This window comes from Manis pentadactyla, chromosome 2 (genome assembly GCF_030020395.1).
Source record: "Manis pentadactyla isolate mManPen7 chromosome 2, mManPen7.hap1, whole genome shotgun sequence".
Taxonomy (NCBI): Eukaryota; Metazoa; Chordata; class Mammalia; order Pholidota; family Manidae; genus Manis; species Manis pentadactyla.
The window spans coordinates 231,983,030-232,009,443 of record NC_080020.1 but is presented as its reverse complement, the minus strand read 5'-3'; the positions used below and the strand labels follow the sequence as shown (position 1 = coordinate 232,009,443).

Here is a 26,414-nt window from a genome sequence, read left to right as displayed (position 1 = left end):
ATTACTAATTTCTATTGTGGTTACATCTTAAAAATGTAAACCTCCCACCCCCAGTCGGCAGTACCCTTTGTACATGGAGTTTAAAGTCATATAAATGAAATGAGCAACAAGCTATAGAGAAATGAAGGGTGGTTGCTGGATTTTTTTTTGGTAAAGCATAAAATAACTGCTCAATATGTATATATGGGAAAACAGTAGAATCTTCACAAATATGTTAATGCTGAAAACATTTTCATTGGCTTCACTAGTAAAAGAGGAAAACTTAGAAGCCTTGGGATTAATCATCAGTTGGCTAAAAAGGATGAATTCTTGGCTGACATCTTTTGCAGGGTTGACGTGCGAACCCCTGAGTGGCTGGAGCCCTGGCAGAGAGCAGCTGGGGGCGTCAGAGCAATGGCATCGCAGGAGCCAGCGTCTCAGGCTTGTGGGCTCTGAGCGTGGGGACGAGACAGTTAAAGCCTCCCTGTGTGAGCCGCCCCATCACGCAGCGCCGGCGCCAGGTCAGCAGTCTGGCTGGAGCTCAGACGTGGCTGGTTGTGCCAGGCAGTGCCAAGCACCCAGGCAACCCTGAAGAGGTCCCCCAAATCCAGGTTTCGTTCTGCAGCCCCGAGGATGCTGTCATGACTGCCTCACGAGAGGAAACGAGGTGCTGCGCTGGTGCTTCCTAGACAAGCCACGCAGAAGCAGGGCACTCTCCCGGCTGGAAGCCCGCTGATGCAGTGACAAAGGGGACCTGGGCTCAGACCCTGCTCAGGTGAGAGGAGGCCCCGGGGTCAGCTGCAGGCTGGCAATCCCGTCTCTGTCGGGGGTATGGGGAAAAAGCAGTCTGCCGGGCTGGGCGCTGCTATCAGACAGATTGATTGCTGAATGCCTGTTGCCATTTTCCTAATTCCTTTTTAAACTGCATGAGCAGGAAGGATCATGCGCTTTGGTCAGAAAGCCACCTCTAAAAGTCAAGGAGACAGTTTCCAAGAGAATCTAGCTGATGCGGAAATCTAGCTCGGACTCTCTGCTCTGTTGGCAGCAGACCAAAGTCTGATTAGCAGGTCCCCAGAGGTGATTTCTCACTGCCTCCAAATTAATGCTGGGATGGTGGGGACAGAATATTGCATGGGTTCTGGAGAGCTGAGTTCCAGCTAAGAGCCTGTCTTAGGGTTACTGGGAAGGAGTATGGTGTTGGGAAAAACCATGTAACCTCTTGGCATTTTGGTTTTTCATTGAAAAAATATTTGCTGCGACAGGTTTGAGCTCCTTGGGAGACAGAATCATGCCCTATTTACCTTCGTTTGTGAGCCCTTGCCCCAGGACCTGGTCCTCAGCACGTCTGCAAATTGCCCATCAACTCACAGTGCTTCAGAACAAAAAAATGGCAATAAAACATGGGTGCAAATGTAGAAAGACCGTGAAGTCTAGGTTATAGCCTCAGGGAAGCCAGCTATCCTTTCAGAGCATTTAAAAAAAAAGAACAGAGCAAAATTTTGTCCTGTGGTGATTATACTGGTTTGGGTCCAAACATCTGTTAGGCAAGTGGGACACTGCACTCTGTGTCACGGCCCAGGTGGCCTGAGCTTTGGGTCAAGTGGGATCCCAAGATAGGTTGGAGGGACAGAGAGTAGACGGGAGTAAGCCTGGGGCTTTGGAAGGAGGGCTTTTGGGGAACAGTCTGGATGAAATCCCATGGCAGTGGCTGAATGGGGATGACCACCTTGAGCCTCCCCCTCACTGGGGTCAGCCTCCAGGACGTCTGATCCACCGGGTGGGGTCTGGCATTGAAAGTACTTGTCATCAGGCGAGTATCCTGGTTTCAGTAGCCAGCAGATTCATCCAAATTGCACCTCTAGCTGAATTCTTGGGAAAGCAAATAAGACTTGCTTTGCTGATTAAATCCCTGTGACGCCTCCTTTCTGCCCTGAGATATGTCCTGGATTCTGCCCGTGACCCATCAGGCTGGCTCTGGCCTCTCCATTTTCCTGCCCTGGCTTTGTGTCCAGAGGCTTCCGGCAGCATGCTCACTGGGCATATGCCCACTGCTTGTATTTTCCTGCTGGTTCTCAGATGTTCTCATCCTCACGTATCTCTTTAGCTGGATGCCAGCCTGTAACACCCCCTTCAACAACAGTGTGACCTGTATTCATTGTTCTAGACTAAGCTTAGCTGTGACTTCTTCCAAAGACACCCGGGGGCTCACTGAGACATTTCTCTTGCCCTGAAGCACCTGGGGTTGCTGCGATTAACGGGGCGCCTGTGGTGAGAGCCAGCGCCCTCGCTGATCCCTGCCACCCAAGGCCAGGGGCTATGGCCTCAGCATCGGGGCACACCCGGCATTCTGGCACACAGGAGGGAGACCTTGTGTAGCTGCAGGTGAAGAGAAAGAGCGTCCGTGCCCTGGGGGAGGCTCTGCGGGCTTCCGAGAGCCTCATGGCCCTCCCCGAGACTGGACGCTCCTGAGAACAGCAAAACCTGGGAACTAGTGCAGGACCCCAGGGCCCAGACCTAGGACTGGGGGACTCTCCAAGGCGGCATCTCTGAGGGCATGGTGTGGCGGGGGCACTGGGTGCACCACAGAAAGAGAGCTTGAAGGCACCTGAGCCGCCCTCGGGCCCCGTGCCTAGCCGGGACTGTGTTAGGCTGGACAAGGCAGAGGCCAGAGAATTGAGCTGCAGACTGAAGCCAAGACAGAACTGTGGGGTGGCTGCGGGGGTCAGGCCCTCCATGGAAACAGTCTGCATCTTCCAAGTACACTCATGCCAGGGCTGCTTTGCGCTCACCTGGCAGGCAGCACGTGCATCACATTTGCATAACGGGCGCTGAGTGGTCTGTGGGGCTCCCACTCTGTCCCAAAATCAAAGTCAGAGGCCCCCAGTGTGGCCCCCGGGAGCCTCTCCCTGTGGGACCCAGCCACGAGTGCAGCTCTCCCCTCGAGGCTCAAGGAAAGGGCCCTGAACGGGACGCTGCGGTCCCATGGCGGTGTCCAGGCGGGCTTGGCCTCCCTCTGCACAGGGCTCACTAGAAAGACAGACTTAGATGCAGGGATGACAAGCTGTGTGGACGAGTTGTAATCTTTGTGTTGTGACAAATACACCTCAGACTGGTTTAGACAGGAAAGGAAATGGATTGGGTCAGTAACCAGGAGGATCAAAAAATGGTTTTGCTTCTGTTCCAGCTGGATACAGGGGTTCATGAACTCACCAGGAATCCGGAGGTGTTTCTTGTTTCTTTGTTATCTATCTCTCAGGTAGGCTTTTTTCTGAGCTGATTTTATTCACAAGCAAACATGCCCCATGTGGTGGAAAAAATGGTACCTCAGACAATTAGTCAGCTCAACGACAAAAGAAGACATCTCTCCCCGAGTTCAGGCCAAATCCAGTGCCCTTGTTGGGCCCCATTTGGCCCCCAAGCCCGTTCCTAAATGCAGCCCTGGCATCAAGGCCCCACAGTATTTGAGGGGCCCCTCTGGGGCCTCCCCTTCCCTCAACCCCCTACACTGAGGGGCACTTATAACCAGCATCCATCCACCAGGGCTCCGGGGCTGCCATCACAGGCTGCCAGGCACGAAGGGAACATAACAATTCCCTGGTTACCATCCCTCATTTTAGATTTGCTAACTTTTGAGGAGACAGGCTGAGAAAATAGTATACACTTACTGATCACAATTTAGAGAATAAAGGAAATACCTCTAATTGCTCAATATTGTCCCCAAATAATTTTAAAGTTTTCTACATGATTTGCAACATATTTATGTTTTGGAGTTCTGATTTTTCTGTAACCATTTTCCCTTGTCATTCACATTTTCTTTGCAATATACTTTAATGGAAATAGGAGCTTCCTGGCAAGGAACGTACACAGTCATCTCAAATCTTTTCGCCTTTCCTTAGGGTCAAGGCCCCTTTTTTAGTAGGTAAAGAAATTGAGATCCGGAGAAGGGAAATCATTTTCTGAGATTGGTAGCAGTGCTAAGATTAGAGTCCAGGACCTTCTATCTGTTCCTACCTTCTTATTTATTCAGGGTTTTTACTTTCCTATATTGGCAGGAGATGCTCAAGTGTTCAGGTAGTTTTAATTTTTTTTGGTGACTTCAGGGTGGATAACTATTAAAGAGAGACATGACTCAGCTGGGTAAAATGCCCCTCTTACTGACAGAGAGTGTCCTTCACGCACCTGAGCAGCACAGCAGGTAGCAGGTAGTTTCAAGAGGGGGTAGGAAAATGATTTTTTCTAAACTTTGTAAAGGTAGAGAAAAATTTGAAAACCCATGTTGCTTAGAAGGCAGTGTGTGTGTGGGGGGGTGCGGTTACAGGTGTTGTTTCTGCTCCACGTTTTCATTCATTGAACAAATATTTATTGCACATCTCCTCTGAGTCAGGTATTGCTCTGAGTTTTGAGGACAAGATGGGAAAAAATAAGGGCTATATTCTCAGGGAGTTTGTACATTCTGGGGAGGCTGGACAAATAATTAGATGAAGAGACAAAGAGAAATGAAAACTCTCAGTTAGCAATGCATACTAGCTGGGGACTGAGACGGAGTGGTTGTGGATTTGGGACTAAGTGTCAGGAGAGGTTACTTAGGTTGAGTGTTCAGCAGAGCTGTGAGTACGAGGACACCTCAGGAGGGAGAGCAGCCCAGGGGCTGAGGGAGGGGCTTAGTGCAAAGGTCCTGGGGTAGACCATGTAGGGTTGCCTGAGGAGCAGAAGGAAGGCCAGCCCGTGTGGCCAAGGTTAGGTGAAGGAGGGGATTGTGGACCTGACAGAGGTCAGGGAGATGCTGGGCCAGGTAAGGAATTAAGTGTTTTATTGAAAGTGTGCTAGGATACTGCTGGGAAATTTTAAGCTGGACAATGATGTGATGATCTGATTGGTATTTGGAAAGGTGGTGCTGGCTTCTGGGAAGAATGGATTTTGTGGTGGGTGGGGGTAGCAGTGAGCCAGTCAGAGGCTTGCTGCCGAGGGCCAAGCTGGGCATGGCAGTGCACTGGACCAGAGCAGAGCAGGCTGTGAGGCAGGCAATTTGAAGTCCACAGGAGTCACTGACAGCCTAGCTGCCCCGACCTCCCTGCCCGACCCCGCCACTCAGGACCTGTGAGCAAGCACTCGGTATCAAGGGCTCAGCGGGCCATGGGGATGAGCTGCCGGTCTTATGCGGGTTATGAGAGAGCAGGCAGTCATTTTCTGCAATCCTTCCCGGCAAGGAGCAGGCGCTGGAGCTGGCCTGGGCGGGGAACCTTGGGGCCCTGGTCATGTGTTAGCAGCAAGAAGGTTTGGGGCTCTAAAACTCCAACGCTGAGGTTGGCAGGCTTTGGCCTGAATTACTGTCCCTGCTCCCTGCCTGTGGTCTCTCTTCTGGAGCCCCAGGTCTGCGTCCCAGGGTCACCTGTCCTCCAGGCCCTGGGCCTCCTGCCCTTGCAGTCCCAGGGGGAGCTGCTATCTGTCTCCACGCTGCAGGCCACGAGGGAACCCCTGCTTCCTCTGAATTATGTAGCTCCTTAGGTTCGTGCTCTGGCTTTTGCACAATTATATAGTCTCAGGTTTAAGGACACATCCTAGTGGACCGAACAAACATTTGCACACACCACACAAAGCATAGTGCATTATTTTTACAGGAAGTTGCTGTGTGTCATGCATCATGCCGCAGTGGGGGAATCAGAGCTGAACCCAGCACTCTCTGTGGCAGGCATTTCTGTGCTTGGCATCCACTAAAGGCCAAGGTTCTTTGTAAATATTTTAAAACAAGAAATTCAAAGAACCAATTGAATGTCTTTGTGGAATTTTCCATTATGAAAATCAGAAACGCATTAAAATTGAAATATGCAAAGGCAATATTGATTTCAACAGCGAAACCAAAATTAGGACAAGCAGACACAGTATGTTCATCTTCAGATTCTGTGCTCATGTCTAACTTGAAGATGCTTTCAGATGAACTCATGAAAATTCAAACAGCTTTAACATGAGGTGAAATAAATTTTTCTGTTTGAAATATTTGTCATGTGACTAAAATCAAGATAACCCAGCATAGCACCTGGTACTTTGCTTGCTTTCAAATTTCATTTTAAGAAAAGAATTTCAAATATTAAATATTCATGATAGTATTTTTCATTTTTAAAGTGAGTTTTATTTGGCATTTATTCTGCCAAATGTCCCTCTGTTTTAATTAGAAATTAATACACCTTTGTTTTAATGTTTTCATATCAAGGATGAATAATTTTTACTTGTTATTGAAACATTATTGTCACATTATATGGTCTTGTAATAGTAAGTCATGTATTCATTATAATATATATTTAATGAAATATCTCTTCAAATACCACCCAATCACAGAAATAGATTCAGTGTTTAATATTTTCATCAATTATAGAAAGACCAGATGAATATAGTGATACAGAAAAAATAGGGAATTACCTATGATTTCAAGAATACCCTAAAATCTGGCAATTTTAACATCTCTTTCCTGAATCACATCTGAATCACATCTGATGGGAATTTGGAAGCCCTGAAATGTACTGATGCTGCACAGTGAGGAATCTTCCAGAGCCTGGCGGGGAGGGGAGGGCTGCAGGAGCTCAGGATCAGGAAGCCATCAGTGCGGCCTGGGTGGCGGTCAGGGGGCAGCACTGGGACGGTGCATCACGTAGCATGGGCTCTGAGGGACCCGCAGAAGTCCATCAGGCTGTAAGAGGAGAAAACAGCATCTCATACTGTATGACCCACACAAGTAAACATCTGAACAGAACAGTACGTATCAAGGTAGCAGAACAGTAGGAATTAGAAATAAAATATAAATGTCTGTGAAGGGCCCCAGTACATGCAAAAGGAGACGGTGAGGGTCTGGAAAGGCCTTGAGTGCCTTTCTTTTTCCTCCCTGGTCTTCCCCATGCAGCTCCCCCTTCCTCTTCCCAGCGCCCGGCCCCAGGGAGCACCTCCTCCAGGAAGCCTCCCCTGGCTCTCCAGCTCCCACGGACCTGTTCTCTAACACCTGCTCCTCTGCGGAGCCACTGGCTTCTGTACCAGGAACTCGTGCTGGAAGCTTCCTGGTGGTCTGTCATCCTGCTACTGGATGCATAGCCCTTGCACAGCAGTTGGGCATCATCCCGGAGCTTATTGGAAACACAGAACTCAGGTCCCACCCCAGATTTATGGAATCAGAATCTACATCCCAGTAAGACTCCTGAGTGACCTGCGTGCACACTGAAGTCAGAGAAGCTCCAGTCTACCCCCGCGCTCCTGTCCCGGGCCCTGCCGGGGAACCTTCCAGTTTCCACAGGACTCCGCTGTGCAGCCAGGGCAGACCCGCGTGTCACCGCAGCATAGAATGTCCTCCTCACATGCATCAAAGGGTGAGGAGCCCATGTCCCGTGGGCCTGGCCCTGCAGTCAGCCCGGCAGAGGCGCACGGAGCACCACACGCGGCTGTCCACAGTCTCTCTGACAGGAGCCTGAGCCAGCAGAGCACCTCCGAGGACAGTTGGCATTGTGAGTCTGTCATGGAGGGGACTGGCCCAGGGACAGCAGAAGGTCCCTCCTGCACTGGGCCCAGGAGCCCGGCCTGAGGTCTCACCCACAGCCAGCGCTGAGTTCGGGCGGTGAGCAGGAGGCTGGGGTGAAGCCCTGTGGAGGCCTCTGCTCCTCGGATTGAATCACAGGAAACAAACCCCACAGTCTGGCCCTGCACTTCCAGACTCGTGCCTGCCATTCTGTGACTTAAAGTTCCCAAGAAGGGGCTCTGGACAGCTCCACACACAAGGCAGGTCTCCCCAGGGTTGTTTGCACATCTCTGCCCACTGACAGGCCGCCCTGCAGTGGCCTCACTCCTGTCTGGGCCCCAGTGCACAGTGTGCTGTCCTCTACCCCTCGGGGACTGCCCTGGGCACCTGAATCTGGGCTCGGGCTCCCCTCTGCGTGGCTACAGCTCCCAGCCATCCCCTCGCCAGCAATGCAGCAACCGCGTGGTTTCCGAGACCTGGTCTCTCAGGGACGAGGTGTCTAACATTCGGGAAGGAAAGCCTGGGGACTCTAGGGGACCTCCAGATGGCTTTTTCTGGCACCTAGGTGGCCTTCACCGTGCCCACCCAATGTTGGTCACTGGGCCCACGCTCCAGCAGACAGCTTCAGGGTGTGCAAAAGCAGCCAGCCAGCCACTACCAGCCAGACCAGACACTGCCTATTCTGGGACTCAAGTGTCCCTGGGCCACACCCACACCCATTCATTACACATCACCACACGCATGCACATGGGAAGTGTGTGGGTGCCTTTACCCTGATTCACTTTGGACTCACATTTTGCTCCTGGATAGACTTTATTAGAATTAACAGGGGGATCCCTGGGAGAAGAGAGGATTAAAGCAGATACTGTGTATAAATTAAGTCCATCCTCACTGTGGAGAAAGGGTGGACACTGGGTAGTGATCACTGCATCCTTAAGATGTGCTCCAGGGCTGTAAGGCAGGGATGGCTGGCTTCCATGTCGTGCCTATTCTTAACACAGTTTGCATAGTTTTATAGAGGAAAGTGATTTAACAATTAAAACTCGAACACTGTCAGCTATCTGAGACTATCAGGATATCATGAGTCAGTGTGGGAATGCAAATTACCCAGAAGGCGGGCATTTATTTCTTAAAGTTTTGACCATTTGGTATAGAAATCCTTTAAAACTGACTATATGAATTCTTCCTTCTTAAGGAGAGCAGAGCTCATAAACTGCCACGTGGTACAATGATATTTTCAGGGGTCTGTAGAGAGGGCTTCTGCTATTTTGAACAGCCCTGGGCTACCATATCTTTTGAGTTTTCCTGTTACTTCGTAAAGATTCTCAAGGCCTGATCTTTATCTATTTTTTCTGTCAGCGGTCAGTTCTTGTTCCTTCCCCCATTGCCCCTTTCCCCGCAGTAGCACTGCGCTCTCAGTGCGGAAATTCACCTTCTCATCTGGACAGAACTAGGACTATGAAGAAGGTAGCTGGTTTAAGCACATGTAACTTGAGGATGCCTGGATTCCAGGGAGGGTTGAGGGCTAAGGGCACAGCGCTCATAATGGGTTGTGTAGCTTCTTCAACTGATGCAAAGAAGTTTTGATTTTTTAAAAAATTTTGTAACTTACTGTTATTTATTTTCTTATCTTGTGGCCATTTTTTACAAATAGATGAGACCACCAAACAGCTAAATTCCAACTATTTGAAGATTTTCTGCTGCAACACGAATGGTCCACTATATAAAATGGTGTAAAATCTCCAGATTTGGTTTAATGGCTCATATATTTGATTAATCTGCTAATATATATTAAACCCCTTGATGTCGGGAAGGGCAAGGAGTGCATAGCCCCCCATCCTAGACAAGGGCTTGATTCCACTGACATAGGTCCACCCAGGCTCTTTTGATGAAACTTTTCTGGATCATTGGACAAGTTCTTAAAAAACAAACTATTTTCTATTTTTCTCATTTTCATTTAAATAAATGGCAAAAGGCAGTCTCTGTGTAGGTCTATGAGTTACTCATGTGGTATTTTAGGTATAAAATGTCCATGGTCATCAGTGCCCACAGGAGAGCATGAGGCAGAATTTTCTTTGACCCCCCTTCCCCCCATAGCTGGATGGCTTTTTTGGGGGCATAAAATTTGTAAAATGGATTTTTGGATGCCCCCAGTTCACAGTGCCTACTCACTGAATTAAAGATGCTGCCGCCCTCAGTTGCAAATTAGGTGTGTTCATTATTACTGTGGCAGGGGACCAAGGTGAGGGCTTTTGTAACCCTAGACCTCAGCAAAGGAAAGTGGTCCCTAGGAAACTTGGCCCCTTGGGCACAGAGGTGACAAAATCAAGTAGCCAGCCAGGCAAGGCAGCCAGCACAAAGTAGTGAGGCAGGCCAGGTACAGTGCAACACAGAGCCCATTTCCAGGCCAAAGCAAACCACTGAATGCCCATATTCTAGAATTCCACAGAAGGCCGACCCAGAGCCACATGCAGATTCCTGGTTTGGAAAGCCCTGCGCGCACCACATGTGACTGGTGTCTGGGCCAGAGGCGGTTTGCAAGCCCCACCTTCCCACATCTGCTCGGTACCATCAGCAGAGTGTGAATGTCTTCTACAAGAAGCCCACCCAAAATCCAAGCCCAGAATGCAGGACTATTTTCTGGGGTTGGCTTAGTGATTAGAAAGTAAAGGAATGATCTGAAGGAAGTGTCTTGAAAGGAGTGTCATCCCTGGTTTTCCTAAGGCCTCTCCGCTCTCTGATGTCCTACACTAGCCCAAATGCACACTTTAATATTTCTGCCCTACCTTCTGGGGGCATTTTAATTTTTGACCATATACACAAGCAGCCACACGTTTTAATCCCTTGTCTGTTTGGGGCGTACAATCGCACTGGCGATCCACAGCAGACGTACTCGAGTCTCTGCAGAGCCGCAAAGTGTTGTCATCCGTGACATCTCGTGGCCCAGCAGCCTGGCCAGTGGTGAGACGTGGTTTCCCTTCCCCTCTGCTGGGACTCTTGCATTCTGCTCTGGGACCCACCGTTAATTGTGACATCAGAAACAAGGCCCACGAAGCATTGATTACAGGGCCTGACACATAATAGCAGCTCAATTTATGGAAATGAATTATTGTAATGATTTCATGATGATTCTGTTTATGAGAGTGATTTCCGTCAGTGGACACAAACACGCAGTTAAATAGCCTTGGAATCACCTAATGCAGAAATTCTTATCTTCATAAATTTACTTGGCCCCTCAGCACAGTGTTTCTTATATACAAACACAATAGAGGTGGAATTCTAAAGCCCCAATTAAGGGGAAAAGGTCGCTTTGGAGGTAACAATAGCCAGAGCTAAGCAACAACAAGAGGCTACTTAGTTTGGCAACCTTTGTTAGGAGGAATCCTCTGAAAAAGCCCCCCTCGGCACCTTCTGAATGGGGCCGGAGCCAACTTCGTAATCCCCCGCCTGCCTCACATGGGGTTAATTGAATGCTTGGGAGGGGTGGGTCCCCCTTTTGTGGCACTGGCTGGTCACAAAACAAAACCCAGTTGCTAGGTTCCAGAGGGGTTTCTGGCTCACACTCTGGGCTAAAATATGAACCCAGTTCCTCTCCTTGCTAGGCCTGGCGGGGGTGGGGAGAAAGCTAAAGCTTTGGAACACACAGAATTTGCTGGAAAAGGTGAAAAGTCCCATTTCGTGCTCCACATTGAAGGCAGACTCTGAGCTTTGCCCGCTCTTCGTCCCTGGTGGGGCAGAGCCTGCCAACTCCTGCAGCAGCCGGTGGGGGGAGTCTGGCAGGCTGCCGCCCCGAAACAGCAGGCTGCACGTGGTAATTAAACCTCAGGGGCCTGGAGAATTTGGATTCCAGTTTGGAGAAATACTACTCCGAAGACTCCCCCACCCTGGTCTCCTCTTGCTTGCTGTGGGAATTTTCTTTCCTTAACACTTGGCTTCCCTGGTAAACAAGCTTGAAAAGAAATCACAGACGGGAATTGAATTAACACCTTCGTGTTGCTTGTAATGAACTCGTTTGCTTAATTAGAGGATCAAGAAATTACAATATTGAAAAACATAAAAATTGTAGCTAAAAATCAAGGGTTCACCTAGCTTGCTTTGGTCCTTTGTGGAATATCTTTACCAAATATGATGTTTTCTTAAATATTAAACAGGCTTTTTTACAATAGACAAGTTGGAATCATGAAAGACATGGGTCCTTATTACCTAATGATCGTGTGACACAAATGGCACATGTCCTCATGTAGATGACTCAGTTTCTCTGGGCTTTGGCTTCCCTTCTGTAATATTCATATGTTTACCTGTCCAGGAATTTAGGCTGAGGATTAAATGAAATCATCGTAGCCACATTCTGAACATTTAGGACGTGCAAAGCATTGCATCAGTGCACTGGTACATACAATGTCTTGAATTGTCACACAGTTCTGGGCCTGGGATGCTTCTTATTCTCAATACACAGACAGTCTGGCAGCAGGCACCTGAGGTTAAGACTGCAGACTTGGCCCGTGACATAGCCCAGATTCAGCAGGAGCCCTGCTGACTCAGCGCTTGTGTTGTTAGCAGGACCCAATCTCTCCCCAGACACCAAACACAATATTTTGCATGTAGGAAATGTTCCCGTGGTCACTCAACTTAGTGGCCTTTCTCTTTCCCTCAAGAACAAAGAGTCCCTCTTGCTCAGCCTCTGGTTTGAGGTCCTCCTATGGACAGGTGCCGTCAGCCTGTGGCGTCACTGTGTTTCCAGCTAATTAACAAACAAGTCCTTTCTTCTGAAATAACCATGGGCCGTTGCCATTGGCCTCAGAAAGAAAGAAATTAGAATGTTTTCAAACACACACCTGGGGCCTTCTCGCAGGCCGCTCCTGGGCGAGGTCGTTCCTGTCCAGGGACTATTCTTGGTCCTTGGTCCTTGGTAGATTCCGGTCTGCCAGGACTTCCTTTGTGGATGCACCTGACATCTCCCCCCCATTTGCTCCTCTTGTTCCAATCACCATGGACACAGAGGGGAAGAAGGCAGCCTCCTCTGACCATTCCCATTTGCCTGGATTCCACCACCCTCAGGCATGCAAGGGCAGGAAGCCATGAGACAGGGGGTCCCTTCTGGCCTTGCCTCTTCCCAGCAGTGTCACCAAAGACAGGCCTGAATTCCCACAATCACATTTAAGGCCATTTCTGGTTTGACAAACCCAAGAGGAATCTGTACAAATGGTCATGATACTATTAATAAATATATCAGAGCTGGGAAGATCCAACTAGGTAATGCAGCTGAAAAGTTTGCTGCAAATCTAAATCCCCACGTAGCTCTGAGCACATTTTTAAAAAAATTTTTTATTAAGGTATGATTGATATACACTCTCATGAAGGTTTCACATGAAAAAACAATGTGGCTACTACATTTACCCATGTTATCGAGCCCCCCCATACCCTAATGCAGTCACTGTCCATCAGTGCAGCAAGATGCCACAGATTCACTATGTGCCTTCTCTGTGCTACACTGTTCTCCCCGTGATCCCCCACACCATGTGTACTAAACATAATACCCCTCAGTCCCCTTCTCCCTCTCTCCCCACCCACCCTCCCCCACTCGTCCCCTTTGGTGACCACTAGGCCCTTCTTGGAGTCACTGAGTCTGCTGCTATTTTGTTCCTTCAGTTTTGCTTCATTGTTATACCCCACAAATGAGGGAAATCATTTGGTACTTGTCTTTCTCCACCTGGCTTATTTCACTGAGCATAATATCCTCCAGCTCCGTCCATGTTGTTGCAAATGGAAGGATTTGTTTCTTTCTTATGGCTGAATAGTATTCCATTGTGTATATATACAACCTCTACTTTATCCATTCATCTACTGATGGACACTTAGGTTGCTTCCATATCTTGGCTATTGTAAATAGTGCTGCGATAAACATGGGGGTGCATCTGTCTTTCTGAATCGGAGAATTTGTTTTCTGCTCTGAGCACAGTTAACCTTGTTAGGATCAAGTGACCTTGTCTCTGTGTTTCTCTCCACCCAACCCAGCCCTTGTCGTTCCTCGCCCTGCCCTTGTTGTCCTGAGGGGTGGGTGGGGGGCAGGTGCCTGCAAGGGAGCATTCTTGGTAAGGAGGATCATTTAGGGGAAGAGGGGAGACTTGATCTTCCTTCTTCTGAAACGAAGCATGGAGGCGAGTCTGAGCATGGAGGGGATGCAGGGCGCTGCTCAGCGGATGATGAGGAAGAGGCACAGCTCAGATGCCAAGTGCTTCACATTTGGTGGCCGGAAGTATCAGTAATGGTGGTGCTGTTGCAGCGGACAGGAGTACTGGTCAGCAGCAGTAATAGCAGCCAGCGGCCACTGAATGTTTACTGAGCTCCCCAGCTGCTCTGCACTTCACACGGATCTTCCGAATTTCACAAGAGCCTTAGAAGGCGGGCACTTTTGTTTTCCCTATTAACAAATGAGGGGCCTGGTGTTGGGAGGTGACTTACCCAAGGCACAGAGCCACACACCGTGCGGTCCTTGCAGCCCGGGCTCCGACGAGCGCCCCTGGCCCCTGCGGGAGGGAGCTCCGACCACCCGGCCGGCCCGCCCCGCGGTTCCGGCCGGGTCCGCACCGGCTCCCGCGCTCCTGTGTCCCCTCCGCCGGGCAGGCTGACAGCTGTCACTCTCCAGCGTGTGAGCGGTGCGGGAGCGGAGCTGCGGGCTCTAGGGAGTCCCCAGGACCTCCAGAACTGCGGCTTTCGTCCCCCCTCCGGGTCCGCGGCTCTTCCTTGCCTTTCCGGGCGAATCCGGTCGGGCCGGGCCCCCAGGTCCTCCAGGGACGGGCGCGCCCTCTAGCGGCAGTCGTGGGCGCACCCTCTCCGTGCTCCGGCCTCTCCGCGGCCTCGGTGGCCCAGGGGCCCCCTGAAGGCAAGGCCCCCCCGCCGCCCGGCGCGCTCGGCGTCCCGCTGGCAGCCGTGGGCATGCGGCGCTGATCGAGGCACGGCGATCTCCTGGAGAGTTTGCATTCTGGGGCTCTGCTGACGTGCACCCACGACTGCAATGCAGGCCCCTGAGACGGTCAAGCAGAGGGCAGAGAGAGGGGGGCTCTGTTGTGCCCAGGAGAGCTGGGGCAGGAAAGGGGCCGAGGGAGGAGCAGCGGTCCCCCTTTCCCGAAGGAAGGAGCAGCCTCCGTGCAGGGGCCCCGGGCAGCTGGCCGTGGGGGAGCCACCCAGGGCTGGAAACCGGCAGGAGGGGTGCAGTTTGGCCTTAGGCAGCCGCGGAGGGGCGGGTGAGGGGCAGGGAGGTGACTGTGGCATCCGGTGAACACTCTTTAGGGTCTGTATTTTCGCGAATTGTCTCTAAGATACTAAGCAGTGACAGAATACTTAACAGACAGGAAGAGTTTTAGAATGTTCAAAAAAACAAAACACAAAAAGTAACCCCAAAATTAAATGGAATATCTACAGAGACAACCAGTAACGTTCATCTTCCTAAAAGTTTCAACTTATCATAGTGTGCTGTGTTACTGACCTCTAATGAGGACAGTGGCCAACAGCCAAACTGGACTGAGACTAGAGGGAACACGGGTGTGGTTCGCTGACGGAGCTGGCTGCTTACATGGTCTTGGCACATGCACGCCACTCCACAGGCACCCAGGGCACCTTTCTGATTTAAATCGTGCATAGACACTCATGCAGGGTCACCAAGACGGTGACAGCCATGGGTATCTGACACTCCCCAGAATGCGCATGCTCCATCCGTATTTGCCACATGACATCCTGTTTGGAGTACCTGCTCCCTTTCCCCTGGCCCCTCCTGTAAGGGTGTGCACCTGTCAGTGTGGCCTCATCCCACGGAGGAGCTGTGGGCAGCCCACTGCAAGGAGGGACCCTCTGTGGGCAGGCATGCAAGGCCCACCCCTCCCTCTTGTGCCCTGGGAGCTTCACAAAGGAGGGAGGGCAGCAGCCCAGGTTGACCTGGAGCTGCAGAAAGTTCTGAATGCCACCACCTGCCCCCTCCTTGCGCCGGCCTTTGTGCCTCCACCTCCCCCCTGGGAAAGTGGAACCATCCATCAGGACCGTGGTGGGGACGTGCTTTGATGATCCGTGGGCCTGGCACAAGCAGACCCTTCTGTGGGTCTGCAGTGCACATACTTCTGGCCGTGCCTTCCCACCGGTCTCCATGTCTCCAACCTTTCTGCCTGTCCTTTATTATTTAGTTAGTTTTTTTAAAAACTCTCTGTGAAGTGCCTTCTTGAGGACGGTACTTTCTTAGGCTTCATGACAATGGCTGAGAGTGACAGGAGTTAGATATTTCAAAGGGACAAGGACATTTACCCAAATACTTTCTGGACCAGGCGTGTCTTCTGGGTATCACAGAGTGTGCTAAATACCTGAGGTCCAGGGAGAAAGGGGAGCTGTTCCTTCCCTCAGTGACAAGGGAAAGCTGCAAAATCGGTGAGCTTTTCACAAAAAGGAGTGGAGGGCACTTCAATCATGTTACCAAGTGGCAAAGCCCAGCTGAAAAGGCTACACGCTTCCAATTCTGCGACATTCTGGAAAAGACAAAATTATGGAGACAGTGAAAAGGTCAGTGGTTGCCAGGAGCCCAAAGGGAGGAGGGATGAGCAGGGGGAGCACAGATCTTTAAGGCTGAGAAACGACTCGGTGTGATGCCGTAATGATGCACCTGTCATCACACACTTGTCCAAACCCGCAGGATGCATAACGCTGTGCTTTAGTTCATAATAACACAGCCATATTGCTTCATCAATTGCAATAAATGTACCACACTAATGATGATACGAAAGCAGGGAAAACATGGAGGGGGTAGAGAAAGGGTATATGGGAACTTTCCATGATATCTGCTCTATTTCTCTATACATCTAAAACCTAAATTCTACTAATTAAAAAAAGAGTGTGAGAGAGTGGGTTCATTCGAGTGAATGAGGTTCAAACCGTCAGAGGTGGGAGCCCCTCCCGCATGTCTGGGCAGAGCCTGAATGGAGCCTGTGATGGCTGGAACATTGACCCACCTCCTGGCAGGCCCAGGTAACTCGGCCCCTACCCACTCCCCTCTGAGCTGGCCAACGGGCCACGGTCTATGGCACTCTGGTGCACAGCAAGAGCAAAGGAGAAGCTCGGACATCCACAGGGTGCTGTGGGGGAGGGAGGAAAAGGCTTTCGGCTGAACTTGCTTAAATCTGGGTTTTGCGGCTTACCCTGGACCAAGTCACACAGAGTCTCTGGGAGAATGTCATCATTTGCATTTTACCAAACAGCTCGTTGGTAAAATGCAATACTGTGCACCTGTTGGAAGGTGTTGTGGGTACTAACGACGGACCTGGGTAAGTACCCAGAACAGTGCTCAGCATGAGCCATCAGCTGCTAACGGGTCCCTTTTTTCCTCTTTCCTTCTCTTCTAACAAGCAGAAGCGAGGGAGAGGAAGTGTGCCTCTCCCAGGCCCCAGACTGAAGGGGGCCACTTGAGAAGGAGTTTCAAACCCACATGCACCCTATGTGCGTCCCACCCAGTGGCCACTGGGCCTTGTACCATCTTCCATTTTTGGTCTCATACCCAGCAGTGTGAAATTTTTATTGCTTCCCTCCTATTAACTCCCATATAGTTTTAACCAGTATGGACTTTGCCCTGGAGACCCCTGCTTCCCTTTTCCCTGCAGCCCACCGCCTTTCATGGTGACCGTCTCTCATGAGGCTGTGAAGGTGTTTGCTGGTGACCTGGGAAGATGCCTGCGTAACCTCCAAGCACTGAGGTTTCAACTTGAGAGCTGCGCAAGTTGCCTTTGGGGTCATGGAGTCCAAGCACTGCCCTGGAGCACAGGGGGACCCCCGGCTCTTTGAGGCTGCAGAGCCCAAGCTCGGGCTTTAGACACATAGCCTTTATCTCTTGGCCGTCAAGTGCTCAGGCAGCTCTCAGCACCCTCGTCCCCGCCACTCTTGGGCCATCAGCAGGGCCCTTTTATAGCTCCCTTCCAGGAACTGCAGACCAGGGATAAGAAGGCCACCATCCCGTGGCTGTAAAGTCATTTTAAGTAGGAGGCAGAGATTCAGTTACTAAACAGCCTGTGCGTGAACTTAACTGTATCCTTCATCTCTCCAACATATCCTTTTATTTTCTTCTGAAGAAGGAGAAGAAAGTATTGCTTTGATCTCGAATTAAGCAAATGTTCTTCAAATGAGCCCACCACCGGGCTGAGCAGGGGTCCTGTGGAGGCTGGCCATTCGGGCACACGCCAGGGCCAGGTGGCGCCTCGTGCTGGGGCATGTGCCTCGGTGGCAGTGGGCTGGGAAGGGCAGTGTGGCACACAGCCGCGGAGCCCACACGGAGGGAAGGGCGGCTGGCCTCATCCTGATTTTTCCCAGGTAGCTTCCTGGAGATGGCTTTTGTTCCAGTGGAGTCTGTACCCCAACCCGAGAGGCCCAGATCCAGATGTGCACATTTTGGGAAACACAATCGAGCCAGAAGCTTTTCCCTCTAAATACCACCATGTGCTCCTGGGCCGTCTACTGGGTCTGCAGAGCCTCTTCTCAAATGTCTGAATCCCCTCTGCTGGGTTCTTCCAGAACAGGTGTTTCCCTGGCTCCTGTGACATTAATTTATGAACTTCACATATGCAGACTATGGGACCCCACACTGCTGCATGCACTTTGCTGTTAAGTTCAGAAAGCACGTTTTTCTGGTTTTGTAGAAACTCTGTGCTGTTCTGCTCCTGCTCTCTGTGAGATTCTGATTTCTTTTCTCCCCAGCATTGTGGGCTTGCCCTAGAACATCACAGGTCGAAGCGGGGATCCTCACCGTCCCCAGCCCTGCCCACTAGACACAATGAGTGCTCAGAGAAAGGAGGATTTTCCCCAAGTCTCCAGATTCATTGACCAGCTGGGCCCAAGCCCCTGCTCTCAGCTCCTGAGCAACCTGGGGCCCTTTATGTCTCAAAACCTGATTCCTGATAATTCCACAGGTGTACAGGTGACACATTTAAAATGCAAATGGTTCAGTCATGTTTAGTGATTCTTGTTTGTTTTTTTTTAAGACTTTATTATTTTAGAGTAGTTTTAAGTTTGCAGAAAAATTGAAAGGAACGTACTGACATTCCCCCTTGCCCCCCACATGCACAGCTCCCCCTCTGTCAACACGTCCTGCCAGAGGGGACATTTGTGACAACCAGTGAGCCTGCACTGACCCACCGCAACCACCCAAGGCCTGGTTCACCTTGGGGTTCACTCTGGGCGTTGTGCACCCCATGGGTTTGGACAAGCAGATAATGACACGTGTCCATCACTATAATGTCATACACAATAGTTTCACAGCCTGAAAAACCCTCTGTGCTCCATCTGTTCATCCCTCCCTCCCCCAAACTCCTAGCAGCCACTGATTTTTTAAATCTTTCCATAAATTTTATTTATTTAATGATTTTTTGAGATTGAATTTGTACCCCGAGGGGTCATATGAATGAAGAGTTAGCCATCAAAGCTGAGGGGATCAGGTCCAGCCAGGTGTCCACCTTTGGGACAGAAGCATTCAGACAAGTCCTAGCCGAGCTTTCCTGTAAGTAACCAGACACTGTCTCGTGTCACTGTGATGAGCCATCCCCTCCGACTCTGCCCCCTTCTCACCGTGGCACTCCCCACCACCCCAGGCACCAGGAATCCCTAATGTCTGCCCGGGTTTCTGGGGCTCCATCTTTGTCTGGATCCCTCCCTCTGAGCAGGATCTGGCTGTCCTGTCAGCTGCAGCTCCCAATTCAGGGGACAGTGGCTGCTTTATAGGGGGTGCTTGGAGGATAATTCTTCTGGGAAAGAACAGATGTCATATTCACATCAGCTTTCCTGCTGCACTGCACTTTCTATCCCAAAGCTTTGAGGTCTAATCTCAGGGTTTCTCAGACTTTAAGGCACACAGCCATGCCCTGCGGAGCTGATTCCCCAGCTTCACCCATGGGGGCTTTGACTCAGGACATCTTGTGGGGGGCCACGGGCTGCATCTCTGCATGAACTGCGGGGAGCTCTGCCTCGAGGAACAGGAGGCTGCCAGCCTCAGGAGGCAGAGACCATCCACCCTCCTGGTGCCTGGGCCACATGGGGATATGGGATGGTGGGGCACAGAGCTGGGACCCCAGACTTGAGTTCTGGTCCCAGCTCTGCACCCCAGGCACTGACTGAACTTGAGCAAGTTGCCTCCCCACCCTAGCCTGTCTCTCAATGTGGAATTATGGCATTTGAATTTGGGAAGGTCCCTTTCTGTCCTTAGTGGCCTGTGAGATTAGGAACCCAGGAAGTGTCCGTGCTGGAGCCACAGTTACACGGTCAGGAAAGGGGAAAGGAGGTCGCCAGCATGCCAGCCCTGCTAGCCCTCCTGAGCGAGTCCTAGCATCCCAGCGGCCACCACACTTCCCTACTGTCCTCTCTCAACCAGCTCGCAAGGAGGGACAGTGCCCCCAGGTTTTCCTCCTTGGCCCCCTCCGCTTCCCCAGACCCATTGTGGTGAGATCACAAGCTCCCTGGACTCACCCCTGGGTCCCTCGTTGGTGTCTCAAGCATCTAGTGTTGGGCAAACTGCTTAAGACTGGGGGTCAAAGTGCTCAGGGTCTGGTGCGGCTCTGCCACTGATGAGCTGTGTGCCCAGGCAGTGATGTTATCCAGCCAACCTCAGTTTCTCACACCCAAGGGCGTGTGTGCACAGCTGCGCATCAGCTTGAAGCCCAAATCAGGATCCTTCACGCCAAACACACAGAACTGGGTTCTAGCCTAGAATTCTGACTCAGGAGGCCTGGGGCAAAGCCCAGACATAAGAAATTTGTTGCAATAATGGCTCTGTAGGGGGGTCTGAAGTGATGTGGTCCTCCAGGGCTGTCCTGGCTCTGTGTTACAACGGCCACAACTAACCCACACTCGATGTTCATCTGTAGGTCAGCCCCTCAACCCCCTCTCCAGTCAGATGTGTTTTGCTTGGAGATGTAGCCTCCACTCCCAGGTCTTTTCCTGCTATTTGGGCTTCAAACTCACATGGACCACTGCTAACAGGTGAGACTGAAGCAATCATAAAAATATTCTCTGGGGGCTGAATGAAGAGGCAGCCCACATACTGCAATCATCCTGGGCCATGGTCTGATCATCGTGGACATTCCTCGACCTCAGAGCAGCGGACCTGAGTTCAGTCCTTCAGGTTAGTTGGCCTCTGAGCAGTGTTTTCTGAATCTCTGGAGGAAGCCAGAAGCTGTGTTGGATTCTGTGTTTTCTGGTCATACAAATGGCTTATGAGAAAGTCGTAGGATATTCCTACTCTTCTTCGATACATATTATTATGACTTTCACACAATATCGTTGTTGTTTATATTAATATTATTTTATAGCAATAGTAGTGTTAGCAGGTACATGTCTTTGAGCATTTTCTGTGTGCCGAAGACTCATGCAGTTGCCTGCTGTGCATCACCTCCTAGCACACGTCACTGTCAGAGGAATAGAGATGAGCATCAGAGTGGCTTGGCCTGGGTGGTGAAGCTGATAGGCTGGGAGCTGGGATCTGGCAGGGATTTTCTGGCCCGAGGAATGTGCTCTAACTATGGTGCCGTCTGGCTCCCAGGACGCTGGACCGCCTCGGGAGGGAAGGGCGACAGCAGAGCCTTGCTGCTGGCCTGCCGTAAACCCTGTGAGCATGTTCTCTGTGCTGGTCATTGAGGTTACGTTGCTGAAGCTCATCTGGGGAAGGTGCAGTCCACTAGAAATAAAAAAAGAGGCCAGAAAAAAACCCTAGAGACTCGATTCACCTCATCTCTGTTTTACTTGGAAGGACCTACTGTTGGCTTAACACAGTTCTGCAGAGGGCCTCACACTCACATGCCACTTTGTGCCAGGAGCTCACAGCGTCCTCTGAGGCCCAGCGCCACCACGCCCCTCCTGAGGTGCTGGCACGAGATGCTGGCAGGTCAGCACCTTGGCCAGGGTGCCGTGATCTGTGGCACAGTGGGTGTAGAAAGCCCGGTGGGTCTCACCACAGTGTGTGTTGCAGTGGCTCCTCACTGGGTGAGCTCTGTGAAGTGGGTTTTCCAAAGTCTAAGTGAGTTCTGCTCAGTCTGCTTGGGGAGGCCAGATGGGGGGAGCACCCGAGGGCATGTTCTATATTCTGGCTCCATCTAAAAACTTACAGGCTTCTGTCTTCTGCTTCTGGAAGTGACAGCTCAGCCCAGGATTTCAACCTGCTCAGGTCCAGGGCCACCCACCCCTACCATTCCAGCCCTCATTCCTGCAGGGCAAGAGAAGCAACCATTCGCTGTGGCCATTCCAGCACCCAGTGCTGTGCTGTGGCCGTTGTGTACCTACTCACATAAACCTCCCACCTCTCCTTCATCCACAGAGTGCAGGCGCACAGAGAGGGCCAGAACTGGGCACCAACTGGTGGGCCCTGACACCAGTGTACTTTTCCCACCATTCTGTCTGTACGGTGAAGGCTGCTGTGCATCCACTCTGCCTTAGTATCAGGAATAAAATGATTCAACTTAATTCTAAGCTGGCCCTGAAGCTGTCACTGTCCCTTCTCTCCAAGGCCCAGGTTCCTGTGGTAAAGTGAGGTGAGCTCATGTGAAGAAGATGGACCTGGTGAGAAGCAAATCCAAACCCACGCTTAACACCCAGACCCACTCTCCGCCCCGAAGGAATGCTGAGTAACAGAAGCACCTTTTTGAAAATGCCATCGGTTTCCTAAAAGCACATAAGGAGGACACATTTCCAGGTACCAGAGAAGAAGGCGAAACTGAAAGATGGAGCACCCAGCAGGGGTTGAGACCAAGAACCTTATGGGCTATTGGAACCAGAAATACATCTTAGGGGACGAGAAGCAAGCCGCTGCCTGGGGACATTCAGGGAGCAGCAGATGCTGTGAGCAGGGAGCGCTGGACGGGACCAGCTCTGCAGAGCCAGGAGCGGGCCTGGGGCATCATCTCTGTGTACAGATGAGCAGTGCCCAGCCTGTTGGACCAGGAGGCGCAGCATGAAAGCCTCTGCCCACTCTGGCGCCCAAGCGTGCCTGGCGTGTGGGGCTTCAGGTCACACTGTCTATGCTGTTTGGAAATTTTGAGAGGGAATTGATTGCACCATCTAGGTCCCCAGCCCAGGGAGAAGATCATTTCCCAGGGAGAGGTGCCTGTACAACTGGGGGGTGTTTCTGGGACCCCAGAGAAGGACAGTTTCTGAGGAAGACAGGCTCATGCACCTGTGGAAACTCCCATCACAAGGATCGACGGACTCAAGTTCCATCTGAGGAGCTTCTGAAAAGGGAGAAATGAAAATGTACCGTTGGTCATTCAAAACACATTTTTAAAGGGAAAAAAGGAACATAGCTCAAATTTCCACAATAAGACTTAAAAAAAAGGATAATCACAAAATGAGCAATAGAGCCCCTGGCATAGAGTGAGTGGGTTGTACTAGGTCTCCTGGTCTCTGCCAGCCTTCTTCCCCAGTGTTACATCCTAGGAACGGGGACAGGTCTCACTTGACCTTCAACCTCAGTGGACTTGCATAGTTCCTGTGCTGTGTAGGCATGTACTATACATGCACCTGCTGAATGGAGAGATTGTCGATGTGAGTGTCCATCATGAGCTGTGACTTCCAGGGTGTTTAGCTATGGACTGCGGCCGCCCCCAGTCCCTTCCACTCCAGCCAGGCCTGGGGGACCTAGCTGAGTCCACAAGGGATCAGTGTGCATTGCTGGAGAGGAGACCCCAGGAGGGAAATAGCACCTCATTCTGGGTCCAACATTCTGCAGTGCAAGAGACCAAGTGTGTGCTGTGGATCTCATCACGGTGCTGGTGGAAGCCCAGAAGGTCTCCCTGGGCTGGCTGAAGTGTGCAAACTCCCCTCAGCAGCTTTCCTGTCCATCGGCTGCTCTCACGCCATTTATTGTGTTCTCTGGTCCTGTGCTAATGAGGATCTTTGAGAAATGACTGATACGGTAATGATCTACGGAACTTACTGTAGATAGCAATTAAATATGGTTAACAGCCAGGTTACGCTGACACATTAAAAGGCCCACAGGCTGCAATTTATGAAGACAGCCCTGCTGCCTCATTTGTGTCTGATGCATTTCTCTGGTTTCTGCTTAGGAGGTCTCGTCTCAGAAGAAAATGATTTCTAGGCCTCCACCAGAGTCCCTCCAGTTGCCAGACCACCCAAAATTGCGTTAGCACAGCTTTATCACCCTCATTGCATCTCATAATGTCCTCAGGGTGCCTGCTGGCCTTTATCTAAATGTGAGGCTATGTCAACATTTCTTTGTGCAGAAAATGGCAAGTGCAATGGAAGAGAAATCTTAGATATAATAGTGGGCATGATCCTCATTCGTGTTGTAAGATGATCAGATGTCAAGAATGGACATTAAGTGCTGGGATCTCTGTCCTAAACTTTGTTGATGTCTGGATATAATAGACAATAGACATTCAGCAGAGACAGGGCGCTATCTATCTCCCCCAGTGGCCAGCAGCCTCCATAACGTCACGCCCTGTTTATCCAGAAACTTTACCCACCGTGAGTCTCTGGGAGGAAGAAAAGAGCTTGCTTCTGAGAAGCCAAAATGCCAACAAAAACCGTTGGGCAGCTCACAAGTGGCCCACTAGACAAGAGGTGACGAGGCCTTCCAGGGCCCCCCCACCACCGCTGGCCCCCTGCACTCACTGGCAGCTCCTTGCAGCACGCGCACATCGTTAGCAGTCAGGGAGGAGGGGAAACGCCTGCTGGCTGCTCCTGTCCTGGACCTTCACCAAGATACTACTGACTAAAAATAGAAACAATGTTAATACTGTAATTTTGCACGGCGTGTTATTAGGATATCCTTGGTGTTTTTTCCCCTTTTGTGGCCATGTTTCCTTCCCCATTCCTGAGGATATAGCCAAGGCAGTGAGCTCTCTTGCCTCTGGGATCACCAACATTTCCGTGTCCTAGCACCAAACACACAAGTGTCCTGATGCAAGGTCTGGTTTTTGGAAGCCTGGGTTTCCTGGGGAGTCAAGCTGGCTCAGCCAGAGGAGGAAGTCACCGAGGTGCGGCGTAGTCAGTGAGAAGAGAACCACCAGAACAGGTGAGGACCTGGGGTGTCACGGGGCCAGGAGTGGGATCACTTCTTGTCGATGTTGTGTCTCTGCTGCTCTGTTAGTCCCTGGCCCCACACACAGAGATGCTGGAGACTGCGTGACCACTGAACACTGAGCAGTGACCTTGGGGAAAGCGAGAGATTCAGCTCAGACACAGCCCGCCTCAAAACGGGAGGGTGTAGGATGGACAATACCTTATCTGTGGGATACTTGGGCGCCAAGAGCAGAGAACACTTCTTTGACTGTTTGGAATATATAGAACCTTCTAGAATTTTGTGCAAGTCCAGGAAGAATGACTCAAAACATGACTGAGATTAATTTATGACCAGCAGGTTGAAGAGAAATTTGCATCAGATTTAATTTAATTTGGAGAAATAACAGCATACAATGGTTCTTCCATTGTGGTCCCAAATTCTAATTTAAAGACTGCTGGTGAGATGAATTTTCCCAAAGAGGGAAGGAGGTGGAAGGTGATGCTACAGCCCCCATCTCCAGTGTGTGGATTTCTAGGATAACAGAAGCTGTCTTCCGGAGGGAGAATGGCACGCAAGTCTGCCTTGCAGAATGCCAGGGACAGGGATTACCTGTCTTACCTGCAGTACGGTGCAAAGAGGTTCCAGGTCGTGAGCCCACTGCAAGTTACAAAAATGACCTGTCCACTAAAGTCAAAGTTTTCCCCCCAGCTTTACAGAGATATAAGTGGCAAAAAAATGTGTATGTATTTAGGGTGTACAACTTGATGATTTGATATACACCTACATTGTGAACTAAGCACCACAATCAAGCTAATTAACATATCCAGCCCATCACATAGGTACCTTTTCAATTGAGAAACATGAACATTTACCTTTTGGGGAAATTTCAAGTATACAATACATTATAATTAACTACAGTCACCAGACTTTATATTAAATCCCCACAACTTACTCATATTATAATTGAAAGTTTGTATCCTTTGACCAACATCTCCCCATTTCTCCCCCTGGTCCCCAGCTATTGGCAACTACCATTTTGCTCTTTGCTTCTATGAGTTTCATGATCTCAGGTTCCTCACATGAGTGAGATCATACAGTATTAGGTTTTCTGAATCTGGCTTATGTCACTTAACACAATGTCCTCCCAATTCATCCAAATTGTTATAAATGACAGGATTTCCTTCTTTTTAAAGGCTGAATAATAATATATATACATATGCACACTTAATACATAACCATATGCAATATATAACCACAACTTCTTTGTGCATTCATCTGTTGATGGATAAGTAGGTGGTGTTCATGTCCTGGCTATTGTGAACAATGCTGCAAGGAACATGGGAGTGCAGGACTCTCTTCACGACAGTATTTCATTTTCTTCAGATGAATATCCAGAACTGGGATTGCTGCGTCATATGCTATTTGTGTTTTTAGTTTTTGAGGAACCTCCACACTGCTTTTCATAATGGCTACACCAACTAACATTCCCACCAGCAGCTCATGAAGGTTTCAGATTCACCTCACTGTGGATTTGATTTGCATTTCCTTGATGATTAGTGATATTGGACACCTTTCATGTATTTTCAGCCATTTGTATGTCTTTTGAGAAATGTCTATTCACATCTTTTGCCCATTTTTAAATTATTTTTTGTATGTTTTTGCTATTGATTTGCAGTAATATCTTATATATTTTGAATATCAACCAAAAGGATAAGGATATTATCAGACATGTGGCTTACAAGTGTGTCTTCCCATCCCGTAGATTGCCTTTCACTCTGTTGATTGTTTCCTTTGTTGCGCAGAAGCCGTAAAATGTTTTCTAAGGCTGAGACTCCTGGACTAAGGATAGAGATATCTGAGTTTAACTGGAATCTTACAAGAGTTGAATTGATGGTCAATATCTGAGGCCAG

The 26,414-nt window shown here is 50.2% G+C and overlaps 1 long non-coding RNA gene across 1 annotated transcript; it reads left to right on the top strand.

The window, feature by feature from the left end:
* Window positions 1-387: 387 nt before the first annotated feature.
* LOC118910563 (uncharacterized) lies at window positions 388-23,487 on the top strand. Its single transcript, XR_005024036.2, has 2 exons — window positions 388-754; window positions 21,990-23,487. It is a non-coding gene; the product is annotated as an uncharacterized LOC118910563 (long non-coding RNA).
* Window positions 23,488-26,414: the final 2,927 nt, after the last annotated feature.